Source organism: Fukomys damarensis, unplaced genomic scaffold, assembly GCF_012274545.1.
Source record: "Fukomys damarensis isolate Sample0158 unplaced genomic scaffold, DMR_v1.0_HiC HiC_scaffold_36, whole genome shotgun sequence".
NCBI classification, from domain to species: Eukaryota; Metazoa; Chordata; class Mammalia; order Rodentia; family Bathyergidae; genus Fukomys; species Fukomys damarensis.
In genome coordinates this window covers 30,159,906-30,171,041 of record NW_022900948.1, presented here as the reverse complement: position 1 = coordinate 30,171,041, position 11,136 = coordinate 30,159,906, and the positions used below count along the sequence as shown (strand labels likewise).

Here is an 11,136-nt window from a genome sequence, read left to right as displayed (position 1 = left end):
AAAAAATTTTTTTTTTTTTTTTTTTTTTTTTTTTTTTTACAAAGGAGCTGTAGTGCCTTCACATTCAGAGCAGAAAGTGACATAAAAAAAGACAGAAGACCAGAGACAAATATGCACAGGGAAAAAAATGAGTAAAGTGAAAGGTTTACTTTTTTGTGTGTGGAAGAGAAATAATTACTAAAGAGCAAAAGAGATGTTCCTAAGTTGTTTTTGTTTTTGTTTTTGTTTTTGTTTTTTTTAAGAAAGTCTGGAACACATGCTCAAAGTAGAAATCTTATGAATTCCTATTGCAAAATAACTTCTGGCCAGCCAACCACAATCTCTATAAATATATCACAAGATCAACAGTCCAGGCAAACGGGGGAGGGGGAACAACTGCATGAATTTTTTTCAAAATCAAAATAGTTCCTCTCACAGTTGGAAAGGAAGGAGCCACCCATTTTCCTACAAAATGAGAGGCCCATGAAGAAAAGAAAGATTGTAATTCTACACATCCCAATGGATGCCTGCTGAGAAATCTGGGCAGCCTGAGTATTTTGAAAATATTCTACAATTTTGTTTTGTTTGCAGAGGTAAAAGAAAAAAAAAAGAAATTTAGTGTTCTGAATTCATGAGGGCAGCCATGATTCACAATGCCTTCCACGGGATTATGCAAAGTAGAATAGCTAATCAGACTCTCTAGGGGGTGTGAGGTGAGACTGTCCTTCAGGTTCTGGGCCAGGAAAACAGCAAGGTCACTCTAGGTCTTTTAAATAGAGGCAATTTAACATAGGGACTTGAGTGTGCCACTGATGAGTGAACTGAGAAGCCAAGCAAGGGCCAAAAGGTTTCTAGGGGATTAGCACACGAGGGAGCTGCTGCCATGCCTAGACCTGGGGAGATGAAGGGAAAAAATGATGTTGCCAAAAGTTGGAGCTGTCCAGCAAGAGGCAAAATTACAGCAAGGGCTGCCCAATGGGAATGGACCACAAAGGGCACGCTGGAGCTATACAGAGAACATCACAAGAAGCACAGAAGGAGTGCAGAGAAACAGCTCCTGGCTTCTTTCTTCCTCTCACATGCGAATATTCCTGCTGAACACCCTAGGGCTGAACTATTTGAAAACAGAAAGCAAGAGCTGCTAGGAAATATAGTCCCTTGCAATACAGGGCCCTGTCTTGCACAGCTCACTGGATGTACCCGGGTCTCAATCCAGTGTCTAATTCCTATAAAGACAAGGTGGCCTCATCTTGAGCTGCCTCGTCCTGTGTACCCAGCAGAATCACAGCTCTGGGTTAAAAGGAATCTGAGTCTTAGAAATGGAAACACGGCCCTGCAGTCCCAGCCCCCAACATGGAGGAGGAATATTTTCACTTCCAGCCTTTGCTGAGAAACTACTACAGACAGAAAGCTCACATAGAAGGTTAGCTGTCCATCTCCCAGCAGACTCCAGCACCCAGTGCTCCAGAAGCATCCTCTGACCGGACCTAGAACAATACCCTTACAGGGATATGGGCAGAGGCTCTGATGCCAGCTGGGCTGAGGCAAAACCACTCATAGGGCCCAGAACATTCCACTTTCAAAGCCATCCCAGGTCCGCCCCAGAACTTTCTGTTGTTTTCTGAATAGTACTATAAAAAGCAAAAGCATCCCTAACCCACGCGGGCACAGATTCAACCCTGTGAACTTCTTTGTCATGGCTGTGACTGAAGGCTTGATTTAGGAACATTCTGCAGAGAAAGAAAGAGCCCTTCCCTTTCCTTTAAGGCTCCATTCCCACCTCCCCTGGGCCACACAGGCCATCTCCCTCCCCTGTTTTCTTAAAGCACTTATTGCCTGGGCCATTCAAATGGTATTGATCAAGCAGCTGGTACACTCAGTCATCTTTTTATGACCTGTCTTTCCAGCTGGACCATCCATCTTCCCCAGGTAGGGGCTATTCTTCTGGATTCCCCAGTGCCCACCAGACAGCCCAGCACACAGAGAGCATCTACACAACATCCTTAAAGGGGTAGACGACTCAGGTTCTCGGAAGCCAGAGTCTGGGTGAAGTAGGAGCAACATATTCTATCAGTGCTACACATGTATTTGCTTAGTGATTGGGGGGATTTCTCCATCCATTACTTCACTTAATTTTTCACAAGGCAGGAGTCATGATTCCATCTCAGACAGGAAGGAGCAGAGGTTAAGTCACTCTGCCCAAAGTCACACAATTACTTGCAGGGCTGAGATTCAGACCCACATCTTCTTCCAAGACAAATACCAACATCCTTCCCTTTCCAGGATCCTATGTCTTGCTTCTCTTTCATGAAATGAGTTGATTTAATGAAATCATTAAACGAAAAAAGAGTTCACAAACGCAGGATTTTAGAACAGCAGCTGGCACAGACTAGTGGTGTCTATGATTGTCTTCACTGTCACCAGCCTTATTATGCTCCATCACTACTGAACTCATTCTATCACAACATCATTTGTTAGCAAACTTCACAGCCACAGCAGTAGACTATGGAAAATGCCTGCATCCAATTCAAATCAGGAAATTACAGAAAATCTTATGACTCCACAATTAAGAGGAGACATCTGAAGACACTATATGATTCTCATGTGTCTACCCAAAGCACTGACCACCAGCCCTCTTTCCCTATACTGGTTATCCACCACCACATCTTCCAAAGCTAGGCTTGCAATTTCTTCCCATCAACTTCACTAGTGAACACCTTCTGTGTACAGTTAAGTCCCCAACTTAATAAACATTAGAGTTGTGAACATTCACAGGTGTACAAGACTCACTTTGTTGGCTTATGAAGGAGTCTGACTTGGGAACGATTCTCCCAGAATGAAACTCGTTTGTAAGTCGGGGACTTACTGTATAAAATATTGTACAGTCATTGATGCACTGTCCTTGGGCCCAGAAGACCTGCTATAGGCATGGGAAATAAAGTCCTAGAAGTAGAAGTAATAATGCACACGGTCCCATGTAGAAATCAACATTGCAGCCACCGGCTCATGGCTTGGCCCAAAGTGTTTGAACAAACATATGAGCCAGCATCCACCCACCCAAGCTAGGGTAGGGGATGAGGAGGCAGCACTGTGGCCAGACTGTCCCGCCAACTCTCCCACAAAGGTCCTTCTCAATGAATCTCCGCAGCAGCTGTGTGCCTCAGCTGTCACATCCACTGCAGCTTTTTTCAAGTTTTAACTTGGGGCTATCATAACAGCCTTGCCACTCCCCTTTCCTTTGACTCCAAAATTTCACTTTGGGAAATGAAGGCTATGAATAGTATAAAAAAGCAGGAAAAAGTCATGCACAAAGGGGTCCACTGCATTATTTATAATGCAAAATGTGGGGCAACCACGAAGCACAACAATGTAAGCAAAGTCCTGCCTCCAAAGCTGTTGGAACTGGTGTATTCAGCAATGGTGGACAGATACATGAAACATACTAAGTGACAAAAACAGAATCCAACTTTACCTAACTTTACACAAACAAACCCTCCACGCACACAGAGACAGTATCCACAAGAGCACTGGCCCTGGATCATAAAAACATGAATGACTTCTTTCCTTCTTCCTGCTTGCATTTCTATTCTTACTACTTTTAAGGAAAAACTCATCATGCTTTAAAACACTCAGGATGCACATCTAAAAGGTCAGGTACTGGAACAAGACCACTGTCTACAGCCCACTCTATTCCAGACTGAAGACCTGTGACGGCAAAAACCTGTGTCTATCTGTCCTTGAGGACAGACCCAGGGACATGGCCACCCAGTGGGCAGTTCCACAGGCAGAGCACTCTGGAGCCATGCACGGTGATCCCTACAGGACCATCAAGTGCTAAGAGATCTTCTTTCTAAGTGGCTCTTGGAGGACATCATCTTTAAACCCTCTGCCTTTTTAACACATTAGATGCTAGAAGAGAAACTTTTATATTGTTAAGCAGCTGTGACCACAACAGCTGGATGCGTGCTAGTGTGGACTAAGACACTATTATGTGCCAATGACTCTACAGGGTTCATTAAATGTGTCTGATCTCATCCAGCATCCTCAATAACTAGGGATTATTCATCTACTTTATGAGTGGGGAAACTGAGGCAGTGAGAGGCGATGTGACCTGCTGTCTGAAGAAACTGGATTCAAATAACAATGGAATGTGCCTGTGGCTCAGTCATCTTTAGCAACCATTTCATTTTATCCTTACCACTTAACTGTGTGGTAAAGATTATTAGTGCCACTTTTCGGGTACTTCATTACAGACACTACTGCTTTTCTTATAAAGGAAGGGAGGCTTGGGTTGATGAAGTCACTTGTCCAAAATCACACAGCTAGCAAGCCTGAACCCAAGCTTGTGTGGCCCCAATGTCCACACACTCAACCATCTTGCCATCATCAAGTGCATCCCCCCCAGTGAAGTAAGAAAGCTACATGGAGTCAGGCTGCACCTCCATATAAGAGAACACATTCAGAGTTGCAGAGTTTGCCCAGAGTGGGGAGTTCCTGTGGGGGCTGCCATCCACTTGGCGAAAATTTAATCAGGAGGTTTGAATGAAAGGATGTGTGGGGAAGGGTGGTGTTCCTCGTCTGGATATTTCAGCTCTGGATCCTTCTGGAAGACAGACCTTCCTGATGCATCTCAGACAGCTTCCTGTACTCCTTACTGAAGGGCCACAATCTCTGAATAAAATGCTATGGACCAAGTATTTCATTTCCTTTATTCCCCTCTTTTTGGTTTCACAAGTGTAGTAAAAAGTTAATGAATCTATAAACTGCTCACTGCATTTAAAAAAAGAAAAAATAGTTAATGGAAATTTTAATGAAACGCCCTGTCCGAAAACTGATGGCAAACCCAGGGCCAAGACACCTGGCAGCAAGTGATCCAAATCGAAAGGCTGAGGAAAGTGGAGTTCCAAGTGCCCCTATCATTGCAAAATGACAGTCTCCAACCTCAGCTTCACAATGGCAACAGGAGTGACATGTTGAAGGGAAACACCATAACCATGATCAGTCATCACACTGCTTTTGAGAAAAGGAAAATGGCACTGAACCACACTGGTTCTCCAGGGCCTGAAGCCACAAAAGCAAAAGGCACAATGACTGGGAAGCCACTCTGTATCCAAGAGCCCAAGCCACATAATTTCCTGAGTTCCTCTCAGCAAATGCTGAGATGGGAGAAAGGATGCATGGGACGTTTCCCTGGCTTTGCTGGTACAAGCTCACTTTGAGGCCTACTCCATGTGAGTCTGAGCTGGAACTTCTCCCTACAGACCTTATCTTTCACAGGCCTTCATGACAAAGAAAGGTTAGTATGAATGCCTGTAATTTACTGAGGAAAAAGGAGCTTAGAGACATTAACTGACCACCTTGAAATCACAGCTAGACCAGCTCAGTCCCAGCAGATAGTTATTCATAGAAAATTATCTGGGCCCTTTCCTGTAGTAGATTTTCCTACCTGCATTCAAGACCCTGCCCATCCAACAACCTCCACATGCAGCTTGTTTCATCTTTCTGATACACAAGTCTGTCCCTATACATTCCCTTGGTTTAAACATTTACTTCATCACCACATTCCCTCTACACTCTTCCTCCTCTTCCTCTGGGACACAGCCTCGCTGTTTTCCAGCACAGCTCCTTCCCTGCTATTGATGCCCCAGCCACTTGGCCACACCAGGGCTCCTGGGCCTGTTTCCAGGCTCACTGCCCACCAAGCTCTCCTCCCACTTGTCTGTGCCTCGCCTTAGACAGCTCTTATACCAGGAAACCTCTCAGACATCCTGTCCTGCCCCTCTGAGGACTCTGTGTCCCACGTCACACTTCCTGATGGTCCCACTGCTCCATTACCTGCCTGCCTCCCTCCCTAGGCCGAGAGCAGCCCAGAGCAGGGACAGAGACATTCACCAAGTGTAGACTTGGCCCAAAGAAGAGGCTCTGGAAATGTGGAGGATGTTGGGGCAGCAATCTCCTCACAGCTTCCTCATCACACACCCTGTACTCAAATCCCAGTTCCAGGTCCCACTCTGCCCACCATTCCTGAGCCTCCACCAACATCCGGGGGAAAAATCACATGGTCATCAACCCAAAGCTACTGGAGATGATGGCGCAAAGCAAGATGAAATGCCATTTCCTCCACCTCCAACCTCAGCGCCCACACTATATTCTCCAAGGATCTGAGTAAATATGGTTAAGAGAGTCACAGATTAGAAGCGAGGGCCAGCAGGGCCAGGGCACCAGAAACAGGAAACTGTAGAAAGATGGGGTAGGGAGAAGGCCCGGGAAAGGAGAGACAGGCTAGGCTAGGCCAGAGGCAAGCTATGTCTTGAGGCAGACACCACCAACCTGCTGCAATCAGGGACATAAAAATACCTGGAAATTATAACCACAGCTTTTAGTTTCCAGAGATTTTTGAAGCCTCTTTCTCTTTGTTTTTCCCCTAAACCAGTTACAATTAGCATGGAGGGATATAATTACGTTGTTAGTCTAATTGCCTGTTTGAAGCAGGATCTACAGGGGTTTAATGGAAGATTTGAAGGGGGGCAGATAAAATAAAAGTCGGGGTAATCACGGAAGAGAAGTGTAACTCTCTGTGACTTTCTTCCCAGGTAGAGATGAGGCCTGAAACAAGCCAGAGGCCAGGGAATTGCTTCTGGTGCCAACTACCAGGCCCGGCCAGGCAGGGAGTGGCGCTACCAGGAGAAACAACTTCACTGGAAATTGATTCTGGAGATGCTGACCTAATTAATAAGGAAACGATCCTAGAAAGGCCCTCAGATTTGGAGCCCTCACACTATTACTGGCAGTGACACACTTACATGTTGGTGTCTAGTATTTTCCCAGATAGAATCAAGGTGATACAGCCTGACAGGGCCGGGCGGTGTGGAGCCCTTTCACTGTGGGAGGAGAGAAGAAGGCACAGGTTCCTGAGGACAGAAGTCAGAGAAAGGCAGTTCAGAGACTGGGGAGAAGAGGAAAATTCTCCTCTAGGGAAAAAGTCTGACTGATAGGCAGTGAGCACCCTGACGACAGAGGCACTTCAGTTGGATGATCCTGCTACTGGGATGCAGAGGAATCTGCTACGGGGATGAACCAAACATCTTTGAGGGACAAATGCCTGTCACTGGAGGGACGCTGGAAGAGAAAAAGGTTCACTTCCCACTGAGGACCATCCCTGCACTTCAGTCCTGCCCTGTCCCATCCTTTGAGTTTTAGGACTTGGGTAGTGACACCCAATCCTTGGTGGGGGCTGCAATGACTGAGAATACTCCTTCTCTAATTGTTTTCATCCAAATACACACAGCAATCTATAATAACCACAGCTGCCTCCATGTGGAAGGAGTAAAGTTCTAACGAAGAAATCAAGAGCCAAGCAATCTCATGGGCAATGACGGCCACCAGCACTCTGGCCCTGCTTTCCTCCACTGCCTCCTACCTCATCACATGGTTTAATCCAGTCACAACATCTGGACTGGAAACCGGGAAGCCTGCATTCCAGCTTTTTCTCTGCCACTGAGTTTCCCTTCCTGGGGAAGGAGGAGAGAACCAACAATCCCACAGCAACCTCCCATGTCCAGAATTAGAAAAGCAGAAGCTGCCCTACCACAGTGGAGAGTACAGAGACAACTGAATCAGTGGGTCAGAACCTGGGCACACCCTGCACCATTAAGAGGGCACAATTTCTCCCATATTACCAGACTCCCATGAGCTTACCCAACACAAGGGGCTCCTGGCACCATGGGTGACACAGTGACACCCAAGTATGTACTGGATGAATGGTACAGAATGGGCTTTTCACGGGCAACTACCAGGTAGGTCTGGTGAAATAACATGTGACCTTTTAACATGCTGATCTGAAGTTTTGATCTGAAAAGTCTCCACTTCGCAGTGGATCAAAGGGGAGGTCTTCCAGGAGCCATCCTGACCCTTCCCATTCCCAGTCATATGCCTGCCTCCTCTGATCTGACAGCACCGAGGCTGTAAGGAGCAGGCAACTCTCTTTAAGGTCCTGACACACTCGAGAGAAGGTGTGAGGACTCGGATTCACAGGCAGAGCCTACTACACAAGTGCCTCGGTGGCAGGAAAGGCAGTCACCATCTTCCAACTGGCTTGTGCCTATAAACAGATCTGTCGGATTCCAAAGCCCTGTGCTTCCTGTGAGAAATCAGATGCACTGTGCTTCCTGCACTTTCCAGTTCTGGGGTTACCCCGGCCAGGGAGGGAGCCAGAGGTCCTCAGTACCGAGGCAGCAACATTCCGCTGCTGCACTGATGAGGATACACTCACTGATATCCAATAAAGATGAAGGGTGGAGGCTGCTCTGTTGCTGAGAGGTCCACAGCATCTCTGGTCACACGGTCTGCCTGGCTCTGTTACCCACTGAGGGAAAACGAGCTGCTATGCTGCCACTGTCTGTCAAGAGTGACAAGATGACAACCACAGGGCATCCATCCTGGACCTCCCCTTCCTTCTCTTTCTCATCCTTCCAGGCCTTCAATGTAAAGAACTTAAAAGTCTGAAGCAGCTGTGGCTTCCTTGGAGGGGGAAGGTGGAGGAAAAGAGTAAACATTTTATTGACAACAAAGCATAACAATAGAGGTGCTGTACTCCTTTCCTTGGCTGAGACAATCGGTGGCTGATTTCACATTCTCAAAGGCTGGGACATCCCGTGCCTGATGGACAGCCTCACATCCAGGCTGTTCAGGCTCAGAGACATGAGGACAGGGCTGGCCTTACGCATCTCCTGATGGCCCAACGCTCAGGTAAAGCACAGCCAGAACTCTCAACTCCGTTTAGTTCAGTGATCACTGGAGGCACGCGGTGGTGGAAATGGAAGGTTCTAGTAGGGATGTGTGTGCCAACCCATGTGCTGGACTTTGGAGATTTGCGTGATAACAAGGAACTTGCCATGCAGGAGGGCCACCACGGTGTCATGGGTCACAAGGGCACTCTATTTCCTGACACCATGGAGCACTCACTGTGGTTCTGTGTGCAGTGAACTAAGGACTTCAGATGCATTGCTGCCTTTAGTATATATAATAAGCTATGGTGTTGGCAATCTGAATCCCCACTGTCCAGGAGAAATGGGGTTACTGGGATTAGTGCAGCATCTTGCTCATGTGGAGCAGCCCAGGTTTGAATCCAGCTCTTTCTGAATACACAATGTCCCCAGACAACCCTAACTAGCCAGAGGAGGGGGAGTCCCTGAAAAGCTCCAGGCCAGATTCTTGGTCAAGACACTAAAACAACATGAGCTTGCTTCCCTGCTCCCACTCCTGAGCGTCTCCTCTGAACTAGGCTGTTTGGGTGTGACTCTGGTGAACAGTGGGCCACTTAGAAGGGGAGAGGGGACACGCTGTCCATGTCACCCTCAAAACTAAATGAGGATTTCAAAACCAGAGAAAGTTGGCAGGAAGCAGGACACCCTGGAATCATCCAAGTCAGAACAGGCTGCAGGGAAGAAAGGGCAGTGAGCACTGCTGGCAGCAGGCACACCCACCAGGCATTCTGCATAGGGAACGCACATCCAGTAAGGGTGACAGGACATCCAGCCACCGCTCCCACTTCTGGGCTCTGAGGACCTATAAGCCCCTGAGATCCACTGCCAGTGCACCATCTCCCACCACACCCCCACAAGGTGTTTCTATCCTCACAACCCCTTTCACGATGGGGAAACTGAGGGACACAGGTCTCCGCCTTGGATACTGATTAACACCACAGCATGCCCCCAACCTCACACTGGTAATTAATTATACATAGGGCCGGGGCTGAGCTCGCCCCTCTAGGTACCCTGTGTGCCATCAGGGGAATGAAGTGGGGGCATCTTGAAGGAGCAAAGGATTATGTGTCTCTGTGAACTCAAAGGAAGTCCCAGGACTCCCACTTCCTTAGAAAACACTTTCTGAACTTGTCACCAATAAATTGTCTGAATCTTTTATCTTAAAGGCTTCTCCCCATTTCACTAATTGCATTCACTGCCTTTTGCACCATAAATTTAATTAACTTGCTATGTGACCTTGGGTTAGGCCTGCCACCGCCCTCCTTCAAACTCAGTTTCCCCTCTCTGTAAAATGAGAGTGAGGCTATAATATCTCACAGCCCTGACAGCTTGAACATCCCAGGATTCCACGATGGGATGAAGCCCTTGACCTTGCTATTCTGGGCTGTCGCAGCTGAGAACTCCCTAGAGTGCCCAGGCCACCTTGCCCTGAATGGCTCTCGGCCTGCCGGTGCCACCGGCTCTCAAGGCCTCATCTCATCCTAGATGAACAGACAGGACTGCCTAACCTGGCCAGGTCCTCTCTGTCCCCAACGGACCTCAAAGCTCCAATCTGCCTCCGGCATGTCAGCAGAGCTGCCAGTCTGTGGGAGCAGGAGAGACTCCAGATCAGGGGCTGGATCCAGAGCGTAAGCGTGAGGCTGAAATTGTAATAATAATAACTGACATTTATATCACGCCTTTCATCCCCAAATCCCAAATTAATTAACTTTTTACGAGACATTTTTAAACTAGTGCCATTTAATAAAATTCTATTAGGAGAAGTCTTTTTTTTCCCCAGCCCTATATTTTTATTAACAGCCACCAAAAATATAATTTACAGGCAACTGAAAGCCAGTCAAGAGAGGGACCCAGAGAGGATGATTCTGCCAATGACAGAGCGGAAGGGCAGCACTGGCTGCAGGGGCTGAGCTTCTGGCCTCCCTCTTCGAGGCCCAGGTCCTCAGGGTCCCCTGGGTCCATTACTCTACAAGAATGACTTTCCGTCCTTCACCATTCATTTCATATTTATTGATCATCTATTTTCTGTAGCTGCTACACTAGCTACTGTGGATAAATCAAGCAAAGGAGCCAGGACCCTTACATTCTTGAAGTGTACAATCTAACTGGGTAAAGAAACATTAAGCAACCATCTCACCAACTGGAACACAATGATCACATGGCAGGTGCTAAAAGGAAGGCTCTTTTCTCTCCCCAAGGACAGCATCAAGGAAGGAAACAGCTGGGCGTGGTGGCACATGCCAGTAATCCCAGCACGCTGGGAGGCTGAGGCAGGAGGACTGCAAGTCTGAGACCAGTCTGGGTAACTTAGTGAAATTCTATTTTAAAATAAAAGTTTTTTAAAGGGCTGGGGATGTAGCTCAGTGTGAAGGCCCTGGGTTTAATTCCCATG

The 11,136-nt window shown here is 47.3% G+C and overlaps 1 protein-coding gene across 4 annotated transcripts in view; it reads right to left on the bottom strand.

Annotated features, from left to right (window-relative positions):
• Znf618 (zinc finger protein 618) overlaps positions 1-10,301 on the bottom strand; it is a 103,514-nt gene extending 93,213 nt beyond the window's left edge. For all 4 annotated transcript variants that reach the window (XM_033758967.1, XM_010639419.2, XM_033758968.1 and 1 more), the window contains exon 1: positions 10,283-10,301. The gene's annotated coding sequence lies outside the window, so the exon portion shown is untranslated. The remainder of the gene's footprint in view (positions 1-10,282) is intronic.
• Between the last annotated feature and the right edge of the window lie 835 nt (positions 10,302-11,136).